The sequence below is a fragment of the Penaeus monodon genome, chromosome 39, assembly GCF_015228065.2.
Source record: "Penaeus monodon isolate SGIC_2016 chromosome 39, NSTDA_Pmon_1, whole genome shotgun sequence".
Taxonomy (NCBI): Eukaryota; Metazoa; Arthropoda; class Malacostraca; order Decapoda; family Penaeidae; genus Penaeus; species Penaeus monodon.
The window spans coordinates 9,107,530-9,131,836 of record NC_051424.1 but is presented as its reverse complement, the minus strand read 5'-3'; the positions used below and the strand labels follow the sequence as shown (position 1 = coordinate 9,131,836).

Here is a 24,307-nt window from a genome sequence, read left to right as displayed (position 1 = left end):
TTGTTGAAACAGAAAGTGTAGGATTCTGTAAGGATGTCTGATAGGTTGGGAGGTCGGTGAAGGGAAGATAGGTGGGGGAAAGCAGAGTATGGACGAGACATAAAGGGAATGTGGGGAAGAGACAAAATGATAATTGGGGATTGGTATTGGAGGATGTGTAAGAAAGGTCTCTAAGGGGAATACAATAGAGGGGTTTTATAAGGGGAAAAAGGTTTGAAAAAGGGGCAGGTCGGGGGGAGGGGAAAAACTGCGAAATTTCCAATGAAGGATAGTTAATTTTAGTGAATAGAGGGGTAGTACTTTTTGGGGGATTTTAAAGGGGAAAGCACAGGGGGTGGGAAAAGGGAGGGAAGAGGTCTGAAAAATGGAGGGGTTTGTGGGAGTTGGTCCCCTCTACTAGGGAGGGGTTTTAGGAGACAGGGGGGGCTGGGAAGGGGATATTTTGGGGACAAAAGGGGATTCACGTGGGTATCCAGGAGGGAAAGGGGAAAGGGGTTTAGGGGGGGAGGGTGGGGAGGGTTTACAAAAGGGGTTTCACGTGTGTATCCAGGAGGGAAGGAAGGGTAGAGGGGAGGTGGGAGGGGCTAATGTGGGCGGGGTTTGGGGGTCGGGGGGGATGGGCTGTTTTGGGGAGGGGTTAGGAGGATGGGGGTTGTAGGGGGAAATCGTTAGGAGGAGGAGGTTTCAGCAGTTATTTGGAGTGTGAAAGGAGCAGGAGTTTTTAAGATTTGGAGGGGGGTTTGTCATTTAAATTAATTAATTTTGAATTTTTGGTTGGGGATTTTTGGGGGGAAAAAGGATTTCTTGTGAGGGGGGGAAAAAGGGAAATGGTGTCCAACGTGGGGTTTAAAGGGGTTAATGGTTAATGGTTAAAAGCAAGAAAAAATGTGCTAGACTTTAAAAGGTCATGTACCCACATAATTAAGTTAGGGAAGGGGGGGTTTTAGTTAGTGATATTTGGGTCAAGCGGGGAAAAAGGAAATTTGGTGAGTAAAGGGGTTAGAGTCGGGTGGGGGTAAGGAGTTAGATTAGATAAAGGGGATATGTATGCGTTTGAGGAAAGAAAATGGGGTTTTTGAAGCAAAAAAGTTGTGGGTTTCGAAAAGGATGTTGATGGGGTTGGGGGTCGGTGAAGGGAGGATAGGGGGGGGGAAAGCAGAGGTAAGTAGGGGACGGGGACAAAAAAGGGAATGGGGGAAAGAGACAAAATGATAATTGGGGATGGTATTGGAGGATGGGGATGGGTTATAAGGGGGAAAAAAAAGGTGGGGTTGTGGGAGCGGGAAACCGGGGAAATTTCCAATGAAGGATGGGTTATATTTTTAATGATATAATTGTAGTCTTTTTGGAGTTTTTGAGGGGGAAGAAAGCTAGGGGGGTGGGATAAGGACCGAGGGGGGTCGGGGGATGGGAAAAGGGTGGGAGTTGGTGTTCTACGGGAGGGGTATTGGGGAAGACAGAGGGTTTTTGGGGAAAGGGGGTACTTGTGACTTTAAGGGATTCACGTGGTATAAAAGGGAGGGAGGGGAAGGGATAGGGGGGAATTGGGGGGAGGGTTACATAAGGGTTTTTCCCCGGTTTTGTATCCAGGAGGGAATGGAAGGGTTTAGAGGGGATGGTGGGAGGGTTAATGTGGGGGGGGTTTTGGGGTTTTTCGGGGGGGTGGGTGTTTTGGGGAGGGGTTAGGTTAATGGTTAAGGGTTTAAAAAGGGGCAAGATAAATGTGCTAGAAAATCTAAGGTCGGGTAAGCACTATAGTTAATGTTGGGGGGAGGGTGGGGGGATTTTAGGATTAGTTGCAAAGGGGGAAAAAGGAATGTGAGTAAAAGGGGTTTGGGGTCGGGTGTGGTAAGGATTTGGAAGATGAAGGATATGTATGCTTTTGAGGAAAAGAAAGGTTTTTTGAAGCAAAAAAAATTATGGGATTCTGAAAGGATTTTCCGATAGGTTGGGGATTTTTCCGGTTTAAAAGGGGGGGATAGATGGGGGGGAAAGCAGAGGTATGGGTTGTTTAAAAAACTTGGGCACGAAAATTTTAGGATGTGTGGGTTTGGGAAAGGGGGAAAAAATTAAAAAGGACAAAAGGGTGGATTCAGTTTGTGAATAAGATAGGAGTGTGGCCAAGGGAGTGTGGGGGGGAAAAACGGTTTTTCCCAACGTCGTTCCGAGAAAGGGAAAGTTGACCAGGGAGGAGATTGATAGTTTTACAGATTTTAATTTTTAGGGCGGGGGTTTTGACCAAAAAGATTGCCATCGTTTATCCCAAAAAGGGGTCTTAAAGTGTGGGAAAATAATCCGGGGGCGGGATACGTGAGAAGCGTGGTTGGTATGATGTGGAATAGGGCGGGGTTTTAGGGATCCCGCTTTTCATTGGGGGATTCCAACATGGCTGGGGCCCCAGCAAAATTTGATTTTTTTATGGCGTGTGGGCAGGAGAAAACCCGTTCGGATTTACAAACAAAAGGGGGGGTGGGTTTTATTGGGGCTTTGGAGGGGTTAAGAGTTTTCAGGAGTCAGAAAAAATTTTTTAAAAGAGGAAGAGGGGGAGTGATATGTTTTTAGAAACAAAAAGGAATGCATCAGTTCTTTAGTTTAAGGGCACTGGGATTCAGGGGAAGGGGTATTTGAAAGTATGATTTTGGGGAAAATTACTGCAAAAAACCCGCCCCCGGAGGGGGGGATTTGGAAACCACAGTAATTTACCCTGAATAATAGAGGAATGGGGTGGGGGGACATGGTCAAGGAAAAAGTGGAGAAGGGGCAGTAGGGGGGGATTTTGATTTTGGTGGGTCGGGGGAAAAAAAGAAGAGCAAATAAAGGGGGTGAGGTTAAAAAGCCAGAAGGGACGGACTGGACAGAGAACGGGAGAGGTTTGGGGATGGGGGAAAGGGGAAGGGAGAGGAGGGTACCATGCGAGTGGAGAAAAGGAGTAGGTAATCGGGGAGGGGAAGTAAAGGGAAGAAGTAGGGGTTGGGGATAGTTAGTTTTGTGGGGGGAAAATTTGGGGGAAACGGGAAAATAGCATTTGGGAGGGGAGAAAGGCACGAAAGTCGGGGAGATAGAGGATGGTATGCCCCGATTTGGGTACAGGTCTCAACTGGGGGGGGAGCGAAAAGGCGCCTAGTGCTAAGCGAAGGGCCACAGTTTATGGGGGTTTTACAAATGGGAAAAGGGGAGAAAATTGAGGGGAAGGGTAGATATGGCATCCTAATCTAGAGGGAGAGGATCAAAATAACAGGGAAAATGAAGGGGAGTTTTGCGATCTGAGCCCATGATATATGGGAAGATTTTTTAAGATTTGAAGACGACGGAGAGCTTTTTCTTTAAAGTGTAGAAATGGGCTCGCCCCGGACAGTTTTTGGGGTCAAAAAAACACCTAGGAATTTTCCAGAGGAAAAGGCTTGGAGTGGAGTGCCAATTTAAAAAGAGTGGGGGTAGGGGACCCACAAAGTGGGGCGAGGGGAAAAGGTGGAGAAAGGGTTTGAGGTAAAAAAAGCGGAAAAGCCATGGTTTGGGCCCCCGGAAGATACTGATGAGATTTCAGATGAAGGGAAAATTTGGGAGAGATTTTTTATGGGTGTGGGGGAGGAAGATGGTTAAATCTCAAAAAATAGTGATGACCCGGGGTCCTTGGTGGTATAACGAGACAAAAAACATTAAAGGGAAGAAGGAAAAAAAAGTGGGTACTGACCCCACTGCCTTTTTGGGACACCTTCGATCTGGGGGAAAGAAAGATGATGTGGCAGAGGCGATTTTTTACCTGGGAAAATGGTTGGGAGAGGAAGGGCTTTATGAAGGGCACCCCCTGTTTTCCCCGGGATGCCTAGGGGAAAGGGCAATTTTTGGAAAAATATGGGACCGCCATGTTTGTACATATTTCTTTTCAAATAAAAAAAAAATAGTAGTACGGATCATTTGGCGTGCCCAAATTTCCGAGGGAATATTTTGTCTCAAAATGGAGCAAGGGGGAAACTGTGTTCGGCCCCCGGCGAAAACCGAATTGGGAAAAGGGGGGAGAGAAGATTTGAGATTCAAGATACCAATTAAGCGGAAGTTTTTACCAAATTTGCTTAAAAAGTTTTCAAAAAAGCAGCTAGTTAGGCGATGGGGCGATTTCTCTTTAGGAAAAGGGGACCCGATTTTTTGGGTTTTAGGAAGGGAAGGATAAGAGCTTCTCCCAATTAGAAGGGAAAATTTCCGATGTAAAAATGTGCGTTGTAAATTTTTTAATAGGAAAAAATAAGGGGGAAATGGGAGTTGCCGGAGCATACGGGTTAGTGAATACCGTCAGGGCCTTCATGAGTGTTGCAGCACGATTGTAGGGCAGCAATGAGTTCAGAGGAAGAAAATGGAGCATTATAGGACTCAGCGGAGGATGGGGTGAAGGTAATGGGGGTACGTTTTCTGGTGGTCTTAATAGAAGAGAAGTGTGGAGAAAGGTGAGAACCACTACTGACCTGGCTGAAATAATCACCCATGTTCATTAGCGACTTGGAGAGGATCAGAAATGAGAGTATCTCGAATATGGAGGACGGGGGCAGGATGGGGGGGATGTTTGCCTGATAGTTTATGGATTCGGCGCCAAACATTTGAGATAGATGTAGAGGATGTAATTGATGAAACATAATTTCACCAGCTATTTGTTTTACTATTCCGGATTGCACGACGAAGATAGGCAGATGCTCTTTTAAAGGAGATAAGGGCTGATAGTTAATTTGGAGTACCTCTCTTGTAGCGGTAACTGTCCCAGGCTACACGTTTTAAGCGAAGTGCTTTAATGCAATCAGAATTCCACCATGGAACACATTTGGAGGTATATGGTCTTGAGGTTTGAGGGATAGCTGTATGTGCAGCTCTGTAAAAGGCTATCATCCTTAGTACAATGGTGAACAGAGGGTAGTTATACTTGTTAACGGCATGACTCTTTATTTCTGAGAGTTGACACCAAGCAGTATAAGAACACGAGACATGTCTATATATGGGTTGTATGTTGGGTCGCGGTCAGGCCAGCTTGCCCGGAGGGCGGCGAGGGCTATGACCTTACGCGCTGGTCGCTGGCGACGAACTCCCTGAGGCCTAGGTCATTCTCGGTATAAGTAGTGACCATTCTAGCTGGAGGAGCGATAGCAGCAGCTGCAGGAAGCATGGGGGGAGCGAGGTGAGGTCACTGGCTCCGTCTGCTATACTGATTGCTCCATTGTACATTGCTCGGCCACCTACTCACGCCTCGCCCTCGAGGCGTCTTAGATTTGCCTCAAGGGTGACCTAACCTGGCTGGTCATCTTGTTCTCGTGCGTTGTCCTGGTGCATCTTCGTGGCTGCTCGTCCATGTTGTCCTCATCCTCCTGGTCCTCGGTGTAACTGTCCGTCCTCGATGTCCACACGTCCTCGAAAGTCTCGCACAGGTCCTCCTTGACTTCGGATTCCTCTAGACCTCCTCGTAGTCCTGGCCCAGGATTACTCGGCGGCGTCCTCGTCCGCACGTCCTCACAGATCTCGTCCAAGTCCTCGCGTCCACACGTCCTCGTAATCTTCATCCGGATCTATGGCCGTCGGGGCAGGGGGCGGCATCTCGGGGCGGCTGATACCTGCGATACGAAGTCCTGGAGTTGAATGGATCTGCGGGCGCTCGGGGGGGGGCGGCGGCAACCGGGCGTCCTCGGCAGGCCGCCTGTTGCAACATCCTGGCCTTGGACACTGCTCTGATGAACTTTCGGTCCCGGCAATGGCATCTTCGGTGGACGTTTATCCCCGGCAAATGTAGCAGGATCTCTCGGATGCCGTGTCGGCCCGATGCAAAATAGCGGGACCAACATAAAGTAAGGGCCGAGTAAGAAAAATGAAGGGAACAGAGAAGAAGGGTGTTATCTACATAGCTTGTTTTAAAAAAAAATGCGTTTTTTTAATGGTTTTAAAAATTAATTTCGTGTTTTTGTGTTCACAAAGATAAGAAGAAAATAAAGAGGGACGTCAGTAGCGGTCAGCAAAGACAAGCTGACACCACATCTCTGATAAATTGAGAGTAGATAAGGAAACGACAACGGCGACAGCGAAGATCTATTTGACCACAGTGTCAACACAGAGAAGAAATAGATGTAACTTGTATATCATGTTCGAACCACTCGTCAACAACAGAGCGTGTATGCGTTTGAGTGACAGCGGCGTTAATGAGAAAGCGAGATTGACTCACAAAGAGAATGAATCAAAACACGAATATTAAGTTCACTATAACAAATGAAATTACATAGCATATGCTAGTATGTACGCATGAATGAATGGTGACATGAAAAAATATTCGCCAACTTTTTATCAAGCAAATCTTCTGGGGGTCAGAAATATGAAATACCGAGTACAAGTCTAGCTTGCGTGTCAGACTCCAATAAAACATATTAACGGGGGATCCTATACCCAAATGCCATATATGACTGAATGACTCGAGCCAGGAATATAATAAACCTGATCTCTTCTGCGTATCTGTGATGGGCGCTCGCAAAATTCCCTGAGGATATATAAATTTTCACGAATCACACAAACGCTTGGGGTGTACCCAAAACATGCAAGCAACTTGAGGAGGGTGAGAAGGTGTGATTAATAAGCGAATATGTTCTAGCTAAACTGTCCTACATTAATTAACGGACATAACCGCGGGTCACACCGACTCAAAAAGTGCCGAACGAATAGCTTCGGTTTATTGTACCTACTATCGAACAACGGAGCGCAGATCTATTAGGCGTTTACGCAACCCCGGGGCAATATCGGGCAATCCTGTGCACTATGATATGGGGGAAGATCCTACGCTATATTCAAATAATACAAATTAATGAAACTGCGTTACACGCTTCGCTCTAGCGCCGATAGAACTTGTCACCAAAAGCAATGTAACAATGCTATGGTTAATTCCCAAAGCGTCAACAAAAATAACAACCAAAATACAGGGAACCACGCATTCATCAGACCCTTCCCACGTCGCCACCGACCGGGAAAAGAGAAAGTGAGGTCAGGTCAAGACGGGAAAATAACCTTTTTCTAATCCAAAGTGACCGCAAGCGAAAGAAAAGGTACGGTCAGGTCGGGGCGAGGGGGAGGAAAAATGAAATGATATTCGTGATAAGATAAATCACGAACGCGTTAAATTCGTTGCAGATGAACAATATAAATCTCTGAAACGAGAGAAAATAACTAATTATTTAACTAACGAACGATATTCATGTTTATTGGTCACATACTCGATCGCACGGAAATGCGATCTGAGGTGAAGGAATAGTGTGAGAACATGCCATTTGCTGTCATTAGCACCTTTTAACCCAACAAAAAAAACAACGTCTTAACAGATTTATGGGAGAAGAAGGGAAAAGAAATAAGAAAGGGGGTCCAAACATGTACTTACGTGTTTTTTTTTTTTTTCTGTTTTGAAGCGGTCGAGCGGATTTTCTTCGGGTATGCGTTCGTGTTGCATGCCAAAAGGATGCAACGGCCCTCGCTGCCACCAGATATAACGGCTCTGCGTACTCTAGTACAGTGGCTGGCAAGAACGCAAAACACACGTAAAGGGGTGAACACACGCTACGACGACACTACGACTTGTCTAGAGGGGTTAAAGCGCCGCGGTGTCGGGGCAACCCGCCCAGAGGGAGAGGGCGGAGCTGACCTTACCGCGTCGGGCGCTGGTCACGAACTCCCTGAGGCCTAGGTCATTCTCGGTATAAGTAGTGACCGTTCCAGCTGGAGGAGCGATAGCAGCAGCTGCAGGAAGCATGGGAGGAGCGAGGTGAGGTCACTGGCTCCGTCTGCTACACTGATTGCTCCACTGTAGTTTTTTTTTTTTTTCTGTTTCTCAGCTTTATTGAGGGTACAGACAGGTAGATTAAAAGGGATCTTGACGCGGTAGACGTGGCGGAGGCGGCGTCAGCTTTTACGGGTTGGGAAGATGTTAGCGGTTCAGGGAACGGACTCGGACTGACTCCCTTCGGGTATTTCTGGGTTGCTTCCAGCGTAGGGCTTGGGGACACAGCTGTTGCCCTCGGCTACCCCCTCCAGGCGTTTCTCGTTATCGCCGAAGGTGAGGTCATGACCCAGGAGGTCAGAAGCTGCCTAGCCGAACTCCTTGATTAATGGATGTCACCCCGGCTCAGGCAGATTCACTATTTATAGATGTCACAAGCTCTTAAGACTGTATTTGTGAAATACTGTATCATTTCTGAAATGGAGGTGAGGGAGGATGGAGGGGTATGAATAGCAGAGAGTGAAGTGAAAGTATGCCAGTCGGCTCTATCAAAGCACCAGCGTGGAGAGTTAGGAAGTGGTACGTATGAAGTAGGAGAAAGGAGAACTGGAAAGTGGTCACTACAGGGAAAGTGGTCTAAGACTGACCAGTGGAAATCTAAATGAAGAGAAGGGGAGCATAGAGAGAGGTCAATGCATGAAAAAGATTGCGTGCATGTATCAAAGTGTGTGGGGCGATCTGAATTTAGAATAGTAAGGTCAGCTGTGGAGAGGAAGCGCTCTAGAGATCGGCCTCGGGAGTTGGTGATAGAATCACCCCAAAGAGTGTGGCGGCAGTTAACGTCACCAACTATGAGGAAAGGTGGTTGAAGTTGGGAAATTAGATTTTCAAAAGCAACAAAGTCAATGGGGTGGGAAGGGGAGAAGTAGACTGAAATCACTGTGATCCAACGATGAAGGAAGATACGAATAACTGTGCAAAGGGACATTGGTTTGAAAGGGAGGTGTGACATAAGGTGTTTTCTGATTGATAAGTATGGACGAGACATAAAGGGAATGTGGGGAAGAGACAAAATGATAATTGGGGATTGGTATTGGAGGATGTGTAAGAAAGGTCTCTTGAAGGCATACAATAGATGGGTTATAAGAGAAAGGATATGACAGGTCTGTGGGAGCGGAAACCGCGATAGATATACTTTAGTGATATAGATTGTAGTACGTGTTGGAGATTTTGAGGGGGAAGCAGCTAGAGGGTGGGATAAGGACTGAGAGGTCTGAGATGGGAGAGGTGTGGGAGTTGGTGTTCTACTAGGAGGGGTATTAGGAGATGGAGGGTCTGAGGAAGGGGATACTTGTGACATAAGGGATTCACGTGTATCCAGGAGGGAGTGGAAGGGATAGAGGGGATGGTGGGAGGGTTAATGTGGGCGGGGTTGGGGTCGGGGGGATGGGCTGTGTTGGGAGGGGGTAGGAGGATAGGGTGTAGGGGGATATCGTTAGGAGGAGGATGGATATCAGCAGTTACTTGGAGTGTGGAAGGAGCAGGAGTTGTAAGATTTGGAGGTTGAGTGTCAGTTTTCATTAAGTAATCTTGAATATTTTCTATAGTTTCTTCTTCTGAGGTTGGTTGGGGAGTTTTAGGGGATTTCTTGTGAGGGGGAAGAGAGGACTGGTGTCTCAAGCGTAGGGGCAAAGGAAGGTGGAGGTGATTGTGTGGTAGGGGAAGAGGGGGTGGTACGTTTGTTCTGTCTGTTACGGTAGTGCGAGGGGGAGAGGGGAAGGTGTTGGGGTTGTAGTGGTGATTGGAGTATCTGTAGTAGAGATTGGAATGTCTGGATTTAGGATGGCAAAAGAGTTTGACTGGGGAAGGTAGGAGGTAGAAGAGGGGGAGGTAGATGTAGGGGGGATGGGTTTAGGAGAATTGGTAGAATGAGCAGTATTACTAGAGTAAGGAGTAAGAGAGAAACCACGTCGACGTGCTTCCTGTCTGGCTTCACGTAGTGTGAGTCCAAGTTTGAATCTGAGAGTTGCTACCTCAGACTCAAATTTGTAGGTGGGACAGCTCCTATAAAATACATTAGGGGGGCCGCCACAGTTGGCACATGTGCGTGATTGTGCAGAGCAGTTAGATCGGGTATGGCCAGGTTGGGTACATAGTGGGCATCTGGCTGTGGAACGGCAATGTTTGGCTGGGTGTCCTAGACGCTAACAATTTTGGCACTGACGTGCAGGAGGTTGGTATGGACGAACAGGGAGGGATTCTCCTCCTATGTAGACGTTAAAGGGAAGGTCATGTCTACGGAAGGTAATTTTGGCTATGTTAGTGGGTTTCTTTCGATGACCTCTGGGGGGAATGGAGTAGCATTGTACTGATGTTGCATCATAGTCTGTGAGACAGGCAAGTAGGTCTTCTTCACAATCTGACCACTCTTTATCATAGATTGGGCAATTTGCTGGGGAGATTGAAACTGTTCCGGTGCAAGTATTTAGGGTTGGATGGGGTTTTGCAAGGATGGGGTTATCATATAGGTCAGTTAGTTTTGTTAATGCTATAGCTTGGTTTTCGGATGTTACTGTGACAAGACGGGAGCGGTCAGGTCGGCTACGGAAAGAGACTTTACCTACTTGTTTTTGGAGACATTGTTGGAAGAGAAGGTTGTTGTCAGAGTAGGGAGCTGTGGTAGGGATCACGAAAAATCGGTCCCATTTGGCTGCGCTAAAGAGAGTATTCAAGATTGTTGTAGAGATAGGGGTAGTAGAAGGGCGGGGGGGTGACGAAGATGGAGTAGTGTTGAGGGAGGTAGTGTTATGGAGAGGTGGGCAATAAGGCTGTAAGGTATTAATAAGGGAGGATGGGGTGGTTGATGTTGGAGGTTGTGGGGGTAGAGGTGTTGAAGTTGAGCATGCTGGGAGAGTGAAAATGTTCCTTAAGGGTTGATTGTTGGCTACTGTACTGTGTGTGAGGGGTCAATTGGGTTCATGTGATAAAGGAGAGCCTGGCGCAAATGGGGGTTTCATCGCTGGGCCTATTTGATAAACAGGTCCACCCTCAGTGCCCCTATAGGGTAGGGTATACTTTCATTACGTGCCATGGCTCAGGCCGTTAGTGGATAAAAGTCAGTTCCACCCCTTCAGGGTCCCCTTGAGGGGTAAGGGCTAGGTAACTAAACAGGGAATAGAAGACCATGCCATCAGTGCCGTTCAGGGCTGTCCAAAGTCCCACATTGGTCATCCCTTTCAGCCGGCTCTCAACACCAGGAGGGATAGCAGAAGGGTTTGGATGAAGGGACAAAAGAAAGTGGAAAGGAATAGGACCATGAAATTTGTGAGGCGAGGGCCTGAGGTCCCACATGTTGGTGTTTGACCAAGGGAGATGGGGTTTTTCCCAGTCTCGCCTTAAGCTACCCCCACGACAAAACTGCCAAGCGGGTTTGGGGGGGGGTTTTGGGAACGAATGCAGGAGCTGGAAGTGAATCAATTGTGACAGTATGGGAATAGGAATGTGATGAGGGTAATGCCTAGCTGTTCATAAGCGGACAAGTAGCTGGTATCCCAAACGTTTATGTTTATGATAGTATACAAAGGTGTCTTAAGGTTTTATATTTGAAAGGATTGTCTTTAATGTCAGCTCTAGACAAAAACCTTCCAGCTTAAGGAAGGGTTTTAAGTGAAGTTTAATAGTAGAAGCGCGTATATGTAAATCCTAGGTTGACTGCTTAAAAGTTGGACACGGATGTTTGTATTCAAGGGTGGGCCCATTCCCGGAACTGAAGGGCTGGCCTCCAGTAAAAACTGGTTAGTATGTTGTCATGTCTTAGACAAGGGGTGTCTTAAGATATTTAAACAACCTTATGATTTTTTTCAAGAATCTCATGGACTGTAAATAACATGTCTTCCAATTTTGAAAGACAATACAATATTTTAGTCTTTTTAATGAGTATGAATCAGTCGCATTATAATTAAACTTTCCAATATGTGACCATACTCTCCCCCAAAGATAATTAGAGAGATCACTGTTTTTTTCAAAGGCTCGCGCCCCCTTCGGAAAAAAAAAACTGAAGAGGGCGCGCCCCCCAGGTTAAGAAACACTGGTCTAGATGGAATAGTTGGTCCTGAATCTTAGACAAGAGGGTTAATTGCTTAGAAATATTGTAAAACAGATAATGAGTTTTTGGAATTCGTAAAAATTGTGGAGGATGAGGAAAGGACATGTGTTCTAATATGAAGAGGATCACATACAAATCTGATGTAAGGATGCTGGATACAGGTGGAAGTGGAAAGTACACTCCCTTGCGGTTAATGATTATTGGTTAAAAGTAAAAATAACTCTTAAGATCATGTAGCCCTATAGAAAGGAAGGTATACTATTAGAAAGGGTAGGGAAGGGGTTGAGTTAGTAATTAGCTGCTACTAGAGTAGAAGGGTGGTATTGGTGTAGAGAGGGATTGAAAATCGTCGGCGGCTGTGTAATGGCTTTCGTAGGAGGAAGCCAAGTTTGTGCTGAAAACTGTACCTCCACACTGAACACTTGTTGGTCAAGGCAGACCAGTTAATATACTTAATGGAGCACACACTGCACTAACGTGTAGGTTGGGTTGCAGAGGCAGTTTGAACAGTTTATGTTGTGCCAACCCGGTCATGAACGGGTTTGCAGATAAAGTGCAGTGAACTGTAGGGACGGCTTTTCAGAGCGGCCAAAATGCTATTTCTACATGAGCTGGGGTGTGGGCTAATAGGTAATACAGGCAAAAAATCTCACTCCTGATAAAGGACCCTACGGGGAAGGTCCATATCTCGAAAGGTACATCTTGGACGAATTAGATCATGTGGGACTTATCGGCGGCCATTGATGGGAAGTTAGCATAAATGGTTGTCATGAGGTAACCAGGGTAGGATAGTGCATGGGTTGGGTCTCAGGTGTAACTGGTCGAGCGATCGTTCCTGTCTGGCATTCGTAGGGTGAAGCCAAGTTTGTGTCTGAAACTGCTACCTCACACTCAAACTTGTTGGCAAGGAGACCCTATAATATACTTTATGGGAGCCACCACAACTGGCACATACAAAGGGACTGTGCAGGCAGTTTGAACAGTTTATGTGCCAACCCGTCAGAACGGGTTGGGCACATAAGTGCAGCGGACTGTGGGACGGCTTTTCAGAGCGGCCAAAATGCTATTTCTGACATAGACGGGGTGGGGGCGATATGGTCTGACAGGGCAAAATTCTCCTCCTATAAAGACCCTACGGGGAAGGTCATATCTACGAAAGGTAATCTTGGCGATATTGATGTGGGACTTATGGCGGCCTCTGATGGGAAGTGTAGCATAAATAGGTTTGTCCATGAGGTTAACCAGGGTAGATAGTGCATGGGCTTGGGTCTCAGGTGTAACTGTGAGAAGGCATGAGCGATCTGGACGACTGCGGAAGGAAACTCTGCCTACTTATTTTTGGTGGTATTGTTGAAAGAGGGTATAATTGGTGTAAAGGTCTGTTGGGGAATCACAAAAATAGGGTCAGTAGGGTACTCAAAAGGTTTGTAGAAGTGGGTATTGTAGATAGGCGAGGACGGGAGGATGAGGAAATGGTGTGGAGTGAGATAGTCTTGTGGGGATGAGGGCAATAGGGTTGAAGAGTTATAATATGGGAGGAGGTAGAAACTGAAGACGATTTTGCAGGAGGTAGGTTGGAGGATATTAGGAGTGAGGAAGAGTTCTTTTGAAGGTTCAGATATAACCTGGGTACATGATTCAGGATGGGTCAAGTTGACAGCACATGTTGAGGGGGAGTGTAGTAGCAGTGGTCGGAGCTAAATCAGGATTTAGATTTAGAGAGGCTAGTTGATAGAGGAAGGGCAAATCCCAATGCCCCCAATAAGGGTACAAAATCTTCATTACTGGCCATGATAAGCCTGAATGGTTAATGGTTAATGGTTAAAAGCAAGATAAATGTGCTAGACATCTAAGGTCATGTAGCACTATAGTTAATGTTAGGGAAGGGTGGTTGAGTTAGTGATTAGTTGTCTAAGCTGGGCAAAGGAATTGGTGAGTGAAAGGGTTAGAGTCGGGTGTGGTAAGGAGTTAGATTAGATGGAGGATATGTATGCGTTTGAGGAAAGAGAATAGGTTGTTGAAACAGAAAGATGGGATTCTGTAAGGATGTCTGATAGGTTGGGAGGTCGGTGAAGGGAGGATAGGTGGGGGAAAGCAGAGGTAAGTATGGACGAGACATAAAGGGAATGTGGGGAAGAGACAAAATGATAATTGGGGATTGGTATTGGAGGGTGTGTAAGAAAGGTCTCTTGAAGGCATACAATAGATGGGTTATAAGAGGAAAGGATATGACAAAGGTCAGGTCAGTGGGAGCGGAAACCGCGAATTTTCCAATGAAGGATAGTTATACTTTAGTGATATAGATTGTAGTACGTTTTGGAGATTTTGAGGGGGAAGCAGCTGAGGGTGGGATAAGGACCAAGAGGCTGAGATGGGAGAGGTGTGGGAGTTGGTGTTCTACTAGGAGGGGTATTAGGAGACAGAGGGGAGATGGGCTGTGTTGGGAGGGGGTAGGAGGATAGGGTGTAGGGGGGATATCGTTAGGAGGAGGATGGATATCGTTAGGAGGAGGATGGATATCATCAGTTACTTGGAGTGTGAAAGGAGCAAGAGTTGTAAGATTTGGAGGTTGAGTGTCAGTTTTCATTAAGTAATCTTGAATATTTTCAATAGTTTCTTCTGAGGAGTTGGTTGGGGAGTTTTGGGGGATAAAGGATTTCTTGTGAGGGGGGAAGAGAGGACTGGTGTCTCAAGCGTAAGGGCAAAGGAAGGTGGAGGTGATTGTGTGGTAGGGGAAGAGGGGGTGGAACGTTTGTTCTGTCTGTTACGGGTAGTGCGAGGAGGGAGAGGGGAAGGTGTTGGGGTTGTAGTGGTGATTGGAGTATCTGTAGTAGAGATTGGAGTGTCTGGGTTTAGGATGGCAAAAGAGTTTGACTGGGGAAGGTAGAAGGTAGATGTAGGGGGGGGGGGGTTTAGGAGAATTGGTAGAATGAGCAGTATTACTGGAGTAAGGAGTAAGAGAGAAACCACGTCGGCGTGCTTCCTGTCTGGCTTCACGTAGTGTGAGTCCAAGTTTGAATCTGAGAGTTGCTACCTCAGACTCAAACTTGTAGGTGGGACAGCTCCTATAAAATACATTAGGGGGGCCGCCACAGTTGGCACATGTGCGTGATTGTGCAGAGCAGTTAGATCGGGTATGGCCAGGTTGGGTACATAGTGGGCATCTGGCTGTGGAACGGCAATGTTTGGCTGGGTGTCCTAGATGCCAACAATTTTGGCACTGACGTGGAGGAGGTTGGTATGGACGAACAGGGAGGGATTCTCCTCCTATGTAGACGTTAAAGGGAAGGTCATGTCTACGGAAGGTAATTTTGGCTATGTTAGTGGGTTTCTTTCGATGACCTCTGGGGGGAATGGAGTAGCATTGTACTGATGTTGCATCATAGTCTGTGAGACAGCAAGTAGGTCTTCTCCACAGTCTGACCAATCTTTGTCATAGACTGGGCAATTTGCTGGTGAGATTGAAACTGTTCCGGTGCAAGTATTGAGGGTTGGATGGGGTTCTGCAAGGATGGGGTTACCATATTGGTCAGTTAGTTTTGTTAATGCTATAGCTTGGTTTTCGGATGTTACTGTGACAAGACGGGAGCGGTCGGGTCGGCTACGGAAAGAGACTTTACATACTTGTTTTTGGAGACATTGTTGGAAGAGAAGGGTGTTGTCAGAGTAGGGAGCTGTGGGAGGGATCACAAAAAATCGGTCCCATTTGGCTGCGCTAAAGAGAGTATTCAAGATGTTGTAGAGATAGGGGTAGTAGAAGGGCGGGGGGGTGACGAAGATGGAGTAGTGTTGAGGGAGGTAGTGTTATGGAGAGGTGGGCAATAAGGCTGTAATAAGGGAGGATGGGGTGGTTAATGTTGGAGGTTGTGGGGATAGAGGTGTTGAAGTTGAGCATGCTGGAAGAGGAAATGTTCCTTAAGGGTTGATTGTTGGCTACTGTACTAGTAGGCATTGATGAGGGGGTAGTTATTGCAGTGTTCGGAGCCGTGGTCAAAGGAGAGCCTGGGGTCAGGGAATCGGGTGGGTTTACATCGTTGGGGCTATTTGATAAAGGGGCAAGCCTCATTGCCCCTAATAGTGGGGATATGTTTTCATTACTGGCCATGGTAAGCCTGGGTTATGTTGGGGATAAAAACAGTCCACCCCTCAGGGTCCCCTTGAGGGGTAAGGGCTAGGAACAATCAGGGGAATACCGTGCCCATGGCTCCCTCAGGCCGTTCAGGACTGTCACAAAGTCAGCCTTTCATCCTTTCAGCACGGCTCTCGCACCTTAGGAGGTGGATAGCAGAAGGGTTTGGTGAAGGGACAGAAACGAAATGTGGGAAGGAAAAAAAGACCATGCAAAATTAGTTGAGTCGAGGGCTGAGTCCCAAGGTTGGGGAGTTCCCCATCATTGGGTCCCAGTCTCCGCCTCCTAAGCCCCCCCACGACAACAACGGGCAAGGGATTGGGGGGGTGATAAGCCTGAAATATGTGGGGGAAGATAAAAGGTCCACCCTTCAGGGTCCTCATGTGGGATAAGGGCTCAACAATTGACCAAGGGAATACAGTGCCAATGGCCCTCAGGGGCCATTCATGACTGGCAAAAAGTCAGGTTTTTATCTTTTCAACATGGCTTTCACACCCTAGGAATTGGACAAGGGGAAGATAAGAAAAGGAAAGGGGAAGAAGAAATGACTGTCCAAAATTAGTCGATTCAAGGGCTTCGGCCCAAGGCAGGAGAGATCCCTATCATTGGGCCTCAGTCTTTGTCTCCTAACACCCCCCCACATCTACAACTGGCAAGGTATTGGCGGGGTCTGCATATGCCAAGAAAAAACAATTTTTGGAGAATATGGTGCCATCATATAGGTCATAGAATATGGCTAATATGAAGTCAAGGTATGCAAATGCAGATGTAAAATATGTCTCGAAATGAGCAAGGGGGTCAGCTGTACTTCGGGAACAGTGGAATCCAAACTGGGAAGGAGAGAGAAGATTGTAAGATTCAAGATACCACATTAAGCAGAAATTAAGCATTTGCTCTAGTAGCTAGTTAACATTAGTTAACAGGAAGGATAGTGAGGAAATACTGTACACATGAGTTTGTGAAAATCTATGCATATAACTCTCTAAGTTTAAATGTAGGTCATATTAGTTTTGTTCAGTTCAGTTTCCAACTGCCCACCTAACCACCTATTGTTAGAAAGTAATTAAAGTAAGTCCTAATTTTTATTCTTTCCCAGACTTCAGTTTGTTGGAAACTAAGTTTTCACCGAGAAGTTCAGAAAGGTATAAAAGCTTCTTTCTATTTTTTAAGCTTGTGGCATGGTTAAAGGTTAAAAGCAATTAACGTGCTAGACATCAAAGGTCATGTACCACTATAGGAAGGTATAGTAACAAAAAGTTTGTAGTATGAGAACATATATACAGGTTATATCATATCATTTGTAGCAATCTGTTACTGTGACCATTTTACATTTTTCTCTGTAGTCTCTGAATATTCTCTTGGGATTTGCCAAGCTTCCTTTACCAACTTTTTTATTATACCTTCCTTGGTATCCAGATACACTTACTCTTCTCAAGGGTTTAGGATGTGTCTATGTTGTATGCAGCAGTATTTTGCCAACAACCATGATTATATCCGTACTGTACTGCATTTACATGTGTTCTTTTCTGAGCATTTCTTATTAAGTATTTTAATAAGAATAATTTCCTTCAATCTTTGACCACTGTATATACTGGATGAATAAGACTGGTCTGCATATATATCTTTGGCCTGTAGTAGCATGTTTTTTTATCAGGGAGACCATTAACTTGCTACACTATACCCTGTACTTTACTTTATGTAGGGGCATCGCTACAAGCCCATTACTAAGACTGTAACAGCCTCTGTGCTAGATATTTATGCCCTGAAAACTGGTTTGAGCAGCTTTTACAATACATATTTCCATACAAAAGGTGTAAAGCCTCTAAAACCAAAACTTGGTAAGCAGAAATAAGTTTTGTATATATGAACTGTGTGAAATAAAAAATGTAAATCTTAAAATGCTGAAAATATTTCAATCAGACTACTTTTTAAAATGCAGAGAGAACTTGTGTAATACATGTTCATTATTCCTCTGATTTGCTATCACAGTTCATAAAAAGCCTAATTTTTTCCAAATATAATTAAGTCATAACATAGCTTATCATCATCTTTACATGCTCTTGTACATAGAGCTTAGTCTATACATGATTATAAAACTGACATGAGCAGAAAAGAGGCACTTACCCAATTAATTTTATCAGTAATATATTGTACAATTATATAAACTTACATTTCAGCTGGAAGATATGTTTTTCATCACATAGATATTATTATATAAATGAAAGACAAAATGTTGCAGACTTTTCTAAAAAGTTATGAAAGCTATGGCAATTCAAAGCATATCTATAGAGATAGATAGATATCTGTCTCTGTAATGATATGACAAAAATACTAATATGAACAATTGATTGTTAACATCTTTTTTAGGGTATTTTATCAACATCTTAGGGATAAATAAAGGAGTAGAAGTAAAAAGCACACATCATTTATTTATTAAACATATGGAGTGATCATAAAACACTGAGTTCTAAGAAATGATGTCACTCACGTTAATATCAAGTGTGTACTGACTGTAACAATGATCATACTACATATATGGAAACATATTAAAACTAATTTATGCCCAGATGCATCATGTAAACATAAAGGATTAGTGTGTATCTATGGTCTTATTACGCAGTGCTAGATTTTACAAACTTCTCTTCTATTGATTTTTTTCCTTTGTTTGATTTTCTTTTTTCTTTTTTTTTTTTTTTCTTTTTTTTTTACTAACATTGTGATATGAATCATTTAGCAGATTAACCCATATGATTTTTCCCAGTCAATTCTCAAATCAGTGACTTGAAAATATGTCTTAATGGCTTCTGGTGATTCTTATCATTAAGCTAGCAATAAGGTTGCACAAAACAGCACTGTGCAATATTACCTTCAGGCTAGGTACAGAACATCAAACTGACAATAGGGAATAAAGAGGCTGTACATAAAATATTTCAAGTTACTTTTAAAATACAGAATAAAGGCAAACCTATATCAATGTATTATTATTTCAGGCTGTCCTGGGAAGTCTGTGATGGATTGTGCAATCATAATGCCCAATATACACTTTACAGCCAACATATGGTTCACGTCTTGATATGGAGCATCTTTAGGTACTTTTGGAAACTAGAGAGCTGTGTCTAAAAGCTGTTATAATACTGATGCTTCTTCTGATTCCTTTCATAAATATTCACAGAACTTAAAGAACTGATTTAATCAGATGCTGTGCTATGTGCAATGCTGTAATATGTTCAATAACTTTTTCAATAAGACATTACCAATGTAATTAGTGTCATTCAGCACTGACAAATATTAAAATCATACATAAGCATTACATAACACAAATAAACAATTGTATAAATATATATGCATTTCCCACTGTTACATTTTTCAGATAAAATGCTAAATCTCCTTATTGTTATGTCTTGAATGAGCAAATTTTGAAAAATGTCTAACAACCTAGATTCTTGAAGTTTGTGCTTCAAAACAGGGGAAAATCTCAACAAAAAATTGCTTTAACTTTAGACACAACTCTGAAGGCTATAGTTCTTCAGACCATAAGCACTCAGAGACCTTCATTTTCTTCTTGGGAATGTCTTTTAAAATGTGTTAAAACATTTCCCATTTGGTTTTGTGTGATGGGATTTAGTACTGATCCATCAGCACTAAATACATGGCCATACTTGCATCACAATTTTCTGGGTATCTCTGGAAGGTCACTTGGGTGCTCTTCAGGGCTAGACAAAGGGCAAGGAATATGGCCGAAATTTGGACGGGGGATCAAATGGATTTTTGAAAATCATACCAAGAGAAATCAAAATTTTTAGCAATATCACAAAAATAATACTTACTATAATTAATGAATAGGTCAATTTTCAAAAACATATAAATGATACCTGGGATCCACATTTATCATCATCCTCATGCTCTTATCCAGGTATAGTTAGAGCACCAATTATTACCCAAGTGTGATTTTTTTTCACAAAATGAAAGAACATCAAGAATTTCAATACTGCCATTTTAATGAACATATACAAACACTTTTTGTTCTAAATATCTGACTGTAAAGTATAATTCACTGACCTAAAAAGCATGAGAGAAAGTAGATTAACACAAATGGGCAAAGATCAAAACTGTAAGCTATGGCTATTGCACTCTTTGGTCCATAACTTTCTCTTTGGAATGCTAGAATATCAAAAATTAATCAAGTGACCATAGCAAAAAAAAAGGCTCTTTTTCACATGCTAGGAATCCTGTGATCCCTGACAAATATGAACACTGCATATTACTGTTTAGAACAACTTGTATATACTCCATAATGAGGACTGAACATGCTTTGGAACTGGATATTTTAATACCCACCAAAGCTCTTAAGTTTGTGGTATTTCTGCAAGATATGAAGATAAATATTTAGTACAAAATTTTTACTCGCTTAATGCTACATGACACAGGGCACATGGTAAACATGAGTGCATCTTTCCTTACCAACACAAGTTAGTGAAATATATAAAAAAATTTGTTTCCATCCGTCATACATACATACACTTTGACACACTTCTACACATATGGTGAGTGCAGGAACTTCACAATGAGCATCAGTTAGGCTCCCTCATAGAATTAAAGATCAAAGATGCAACCTCTTATTGTGAGAGACTGTATTTTTCTTGTACACCAATTGTATCAAAGTATGACTGATGAATTATAGAACAGACAGCATTTCAGTATCTAACCAAACCAAGTGGGAGCAAAGCCAAGGCCCAAAGTTACTGTATATACCACTGTCAGGCTCACCAGTATTTCCATTTTCTTGCAATGCCTTTTATTTCAAACATAAAAAATACTTTGAGCTGATGACAAATCTGTTCCAGCACTCCCTAATAATGTGGACTTGGGGCACCATGAGAGGTGTTGGGAGGGGCTATTGTGAGCGTACAGATCAGGTTCAGGGTGAGCATGAGGGTGGAAAGGGAGGTTAGCATATGGGGAGCAGGGAAGGTTAGCATAAACATGGGTCTCTTGGGTAAGCCTACGAGGATCCCAGATTAATTTACAATGAGTGATTTATTTATTCATTTATTTTTTTGAAGGACATAGGAATGATACACCTCATTAAAATAAAACACTACTTGTTCAGAACTCATAAAAATGTGATGAAAAGTAGAAAAACACTACAAAAAGGTCTTCTCATTTTGTTGTTTTAGGAAGATACATAATTACAGAAATGAAATAGGAACAGAAATGTGTGATGTAGTCTGGGCTACTAAATGGACAGGCACTAAGTGAACAAACAGGAAACATCTGGGAGTGGACATGGTGGTGGGTGGAAAGGAATCTGGTACTATTTACCAGGTGGGGAAAAAAAGAGGACATGAAATATAAAACATGTCATCTCCAACCTGAGAGCTAAGTTTTTATCCTTTAATTAAATACAACCATGTGTAAAAATTGAATGATAGTTCCCTCTTACAGATGCTTGTCTTGGTGCTCCAACAGAGCTGACTGTGCAGTATATAATGCAGCATTCTTCCGGTGCCAAACACTCTACAAGCTTTATAAATAATTTCCAGAGATGTAATCAAATGACAGAATAACCCTTTGGCCTGTATTTTCGATATTGTACATTATTCAAAAAACCTACAATTACCTTTGCCAACTGGAATATCTATACATCAAACTCTTACTCTAACACCATCATTGATAAATGCAAAGGTCTACAGGGAATGATATAAAAATTCAAACTTCTCTGCCTTCATAAAAGTTGAACAAAATCTTATATAACAATTAATATAATGCAGTACCAAAAATCTCCAACCTATATTAAAGGATTCAACTCTTAATAAATCTGATAAACAATGATCACATAATACCACCAATCATATAACTTTTTATAACAGTGTTATACATGAGCACATATATGCAAATAAAAAAGCATTATCAAACTGTGTTTACTATGTCTCACACACATGAACTGTTTTCAAAGGGTTGAGAGAAACCCATATCTTTCTGTACAGTTGGCGTATAACCCACACTGGAGATGGCTTCCATGCCGCATTCCTTTATTTCTTTTTATAGTGTAATGAGAGAAGAAAAAAAAAAAGAAAAAACTCACAAAGCACCACTATTCTTTCCTCACTGCAACATTACAACACCCATTCACAACGCTCAGGATCCCTCATGTCACTTGGTCATTCATGCCTTAACATTCAGTAAATACAATCAATAATAAATCACTAGACTTACGATAAATATTTCTTCACTATATGCAATCCTTCTATGCCAGTTGTCCTGTCTCTCCTTCCTTAATCATGTGACATCATATAGAGATTTCTATCTAAGGCCTGACACAGAAAACCTTATCATGGAGTCAAGTGGCGACAGGCCAGGGCTCCATCACAAGACAAAATGTTATACTTTGTTTTTCCTTGACCACTTTATCACTGTTTATTCCAGTGCTTTTTTGTCAAGTTTAAGAGCACATTATCTTCATGGCCAAAAGACAATATCACTATATAGCATTGTTTTCCTGCAATCTGCTTGTCTTAAAGTATGCACTGCTGTTGTTTGATTAGTTTGTGAAGTGCCAACGTGCAACTACGAAGGGTTGCACAGATTGGCTGTCAGCACTGACGAAGGCTGCATACAGGGAGTGGCAGTCAGGAGCGCCCCACAGGGTGGCCACTTTACAGCAGTAGTATCACAAGGTCACTCCAGGGGTGGGGCTGAAGCTGAAATATTTGGAAGGAGTAATTACACATCAGAAAATCAATCAGACTTTCGTAAATGTATGAGGAAAAACAGAAATTTCTCATTTATTGTATATAAAGTCAAATATCTGCAAACCCTTTGAATTAATAACATTTACTATAATGCAAACTCTTTTAACAAACATCTAATATATGTTGCTATATACTTCTGCAACATTAAGCATAATGCTCCTGCAAGCAAGCTCAGTAACAGCAGTTCAAGAAGTGGACAAGGGAACAAGAGATCAACCATCGTAACTAGTCTTCAGTACAATGGAACTTATGCTGGTCAAGGTCCATAAACCTCATACTTTAAAAAATTGGTGACAAAAATCTTCACAAACAACTTCCTGTAATACTTACCATTTTGTTCAATATGAAAACATGATTTTTTGGCTTGTACAATATACTCTACAATTTAATTAATCCAAGACTTTATAAATGAAAACACAATATACATTTCCACTTCCACAGCTAGTCATCCAAAAAGATACTCAAACTCTGATAGTAAAATACACATTAAAAATTATCATCTTCCCTATAAAGGCTTTCAGGCATGGGAATTAATACCTTTAATTTCTTTAAATCAAATTTGTTTATGAATTTCAATTATATTGCTAAAATATCAAAATGATAATATCTATTGTAAAAATATTGTCTGTTTCTGTCTTTCCTCCCCAAAAATGCAGTGTTTCACTAAATCATGTGAAAATTAAAAAGGACATTTCTTCATAAATCTTATCTACTCATACACTGACTTAAATATTAAATGCAACAGAGCAATTTGTATCAATGAAGACAAGGTCCTAGGTCTCCTTCTTTGAAAATATAAACAAACCCATATATCAGTGATCTCAAACTCATGACTTTCTCAAAGAAAATAATAAATATGGATAATGAACAATAAATGTAGCATTCATAATTGTAGATTGTAGAAAACTATTTATGAATAACAACATAAGTTTTCAATAAGAGACAAAGGAAGCATGAATGCAAGGAAAACCATGATGATGACAATGATGTAGAGAACAGCGATAGCAGTAGATATGCTGCAGCTGATGACAATGATGATAAAATAGGGGTAAAAAATACATTAAAAATAAAAAACAATAGTAACAGTAATAGTAACAGAAATGGTAATAATACAAGACTGACAGTAGAAAACAAAGAAAAGAAAAAGTACTTGTAGTAGTCAGTAGAAGTAGTAGAATTAGAAGTAGAAGTTGAAGCAGTAGTAGAAGTAGTAGCAGTAGTAGTAGTAGTAGTAGTAGTAGTAGTAGTAGTGTAGTAGTAGTAGTAGTAGTAGTAGTTGTTAGTAGCAGTAGTAGTAGTAGTAGTATAGTAGTAGTAGTAGGAATAGTAGTAGTAGTAGTAGTAGTAGTAGTAGTAGTAGTAGGATAGTACATAGTAAGTGAGTAGTAGATAGTATAGTAGTAGTAGTAACGTATAGTATAGTAGTAGTAGTATAGTAGTAGTAGTCAGTAGTAGTAGCATAGAGTAACAGTAGCAGTATGTAGTAGTAGCAGTATAGTAGTAGTAGTAGTAGCAGTAATAGTAGTAGATAGTAGTAGTAGAGTAGTAGTAGTAGTAGTATAGTAATAATAATAGTAATAATGTATAGTAATAGTAAT

The 24,307-nt window shown here is 42.6% G+C and overlaps 1 protein-coding gene and 1 long non-coding RNA gene across 2 annotated transcripts in view; both read right to left on the bottom strand.

Moving 5' to 3' along the window:
• The window catches only part of LOC119597465 (disintegrin and metalloproteinase domain-containing protein 10-like), an 81,450-nt gene that overhangs the window by 26,790 nt on the left and 30,353 nt on the right, over positions 1–24,307 (bottom strand). The gene's annotated exons all lie outside the window — the stretch shown is intronic.
• LOC119597256 overlaps positions 18,367–24,307 on the bottom strand; it is a 10,538-nt gene continuing 4,597 nt past the window's right edge. Inside the window, exon 2 of the long non-coding RNA XR_005230816.1 lies at positions 18,367–22,658. This is a non-coding gene — a long non-coding RNA (uncharacterized LOC119597256). The remainder of the gene's footprint in view (positions 22,659–24,307) is intronic.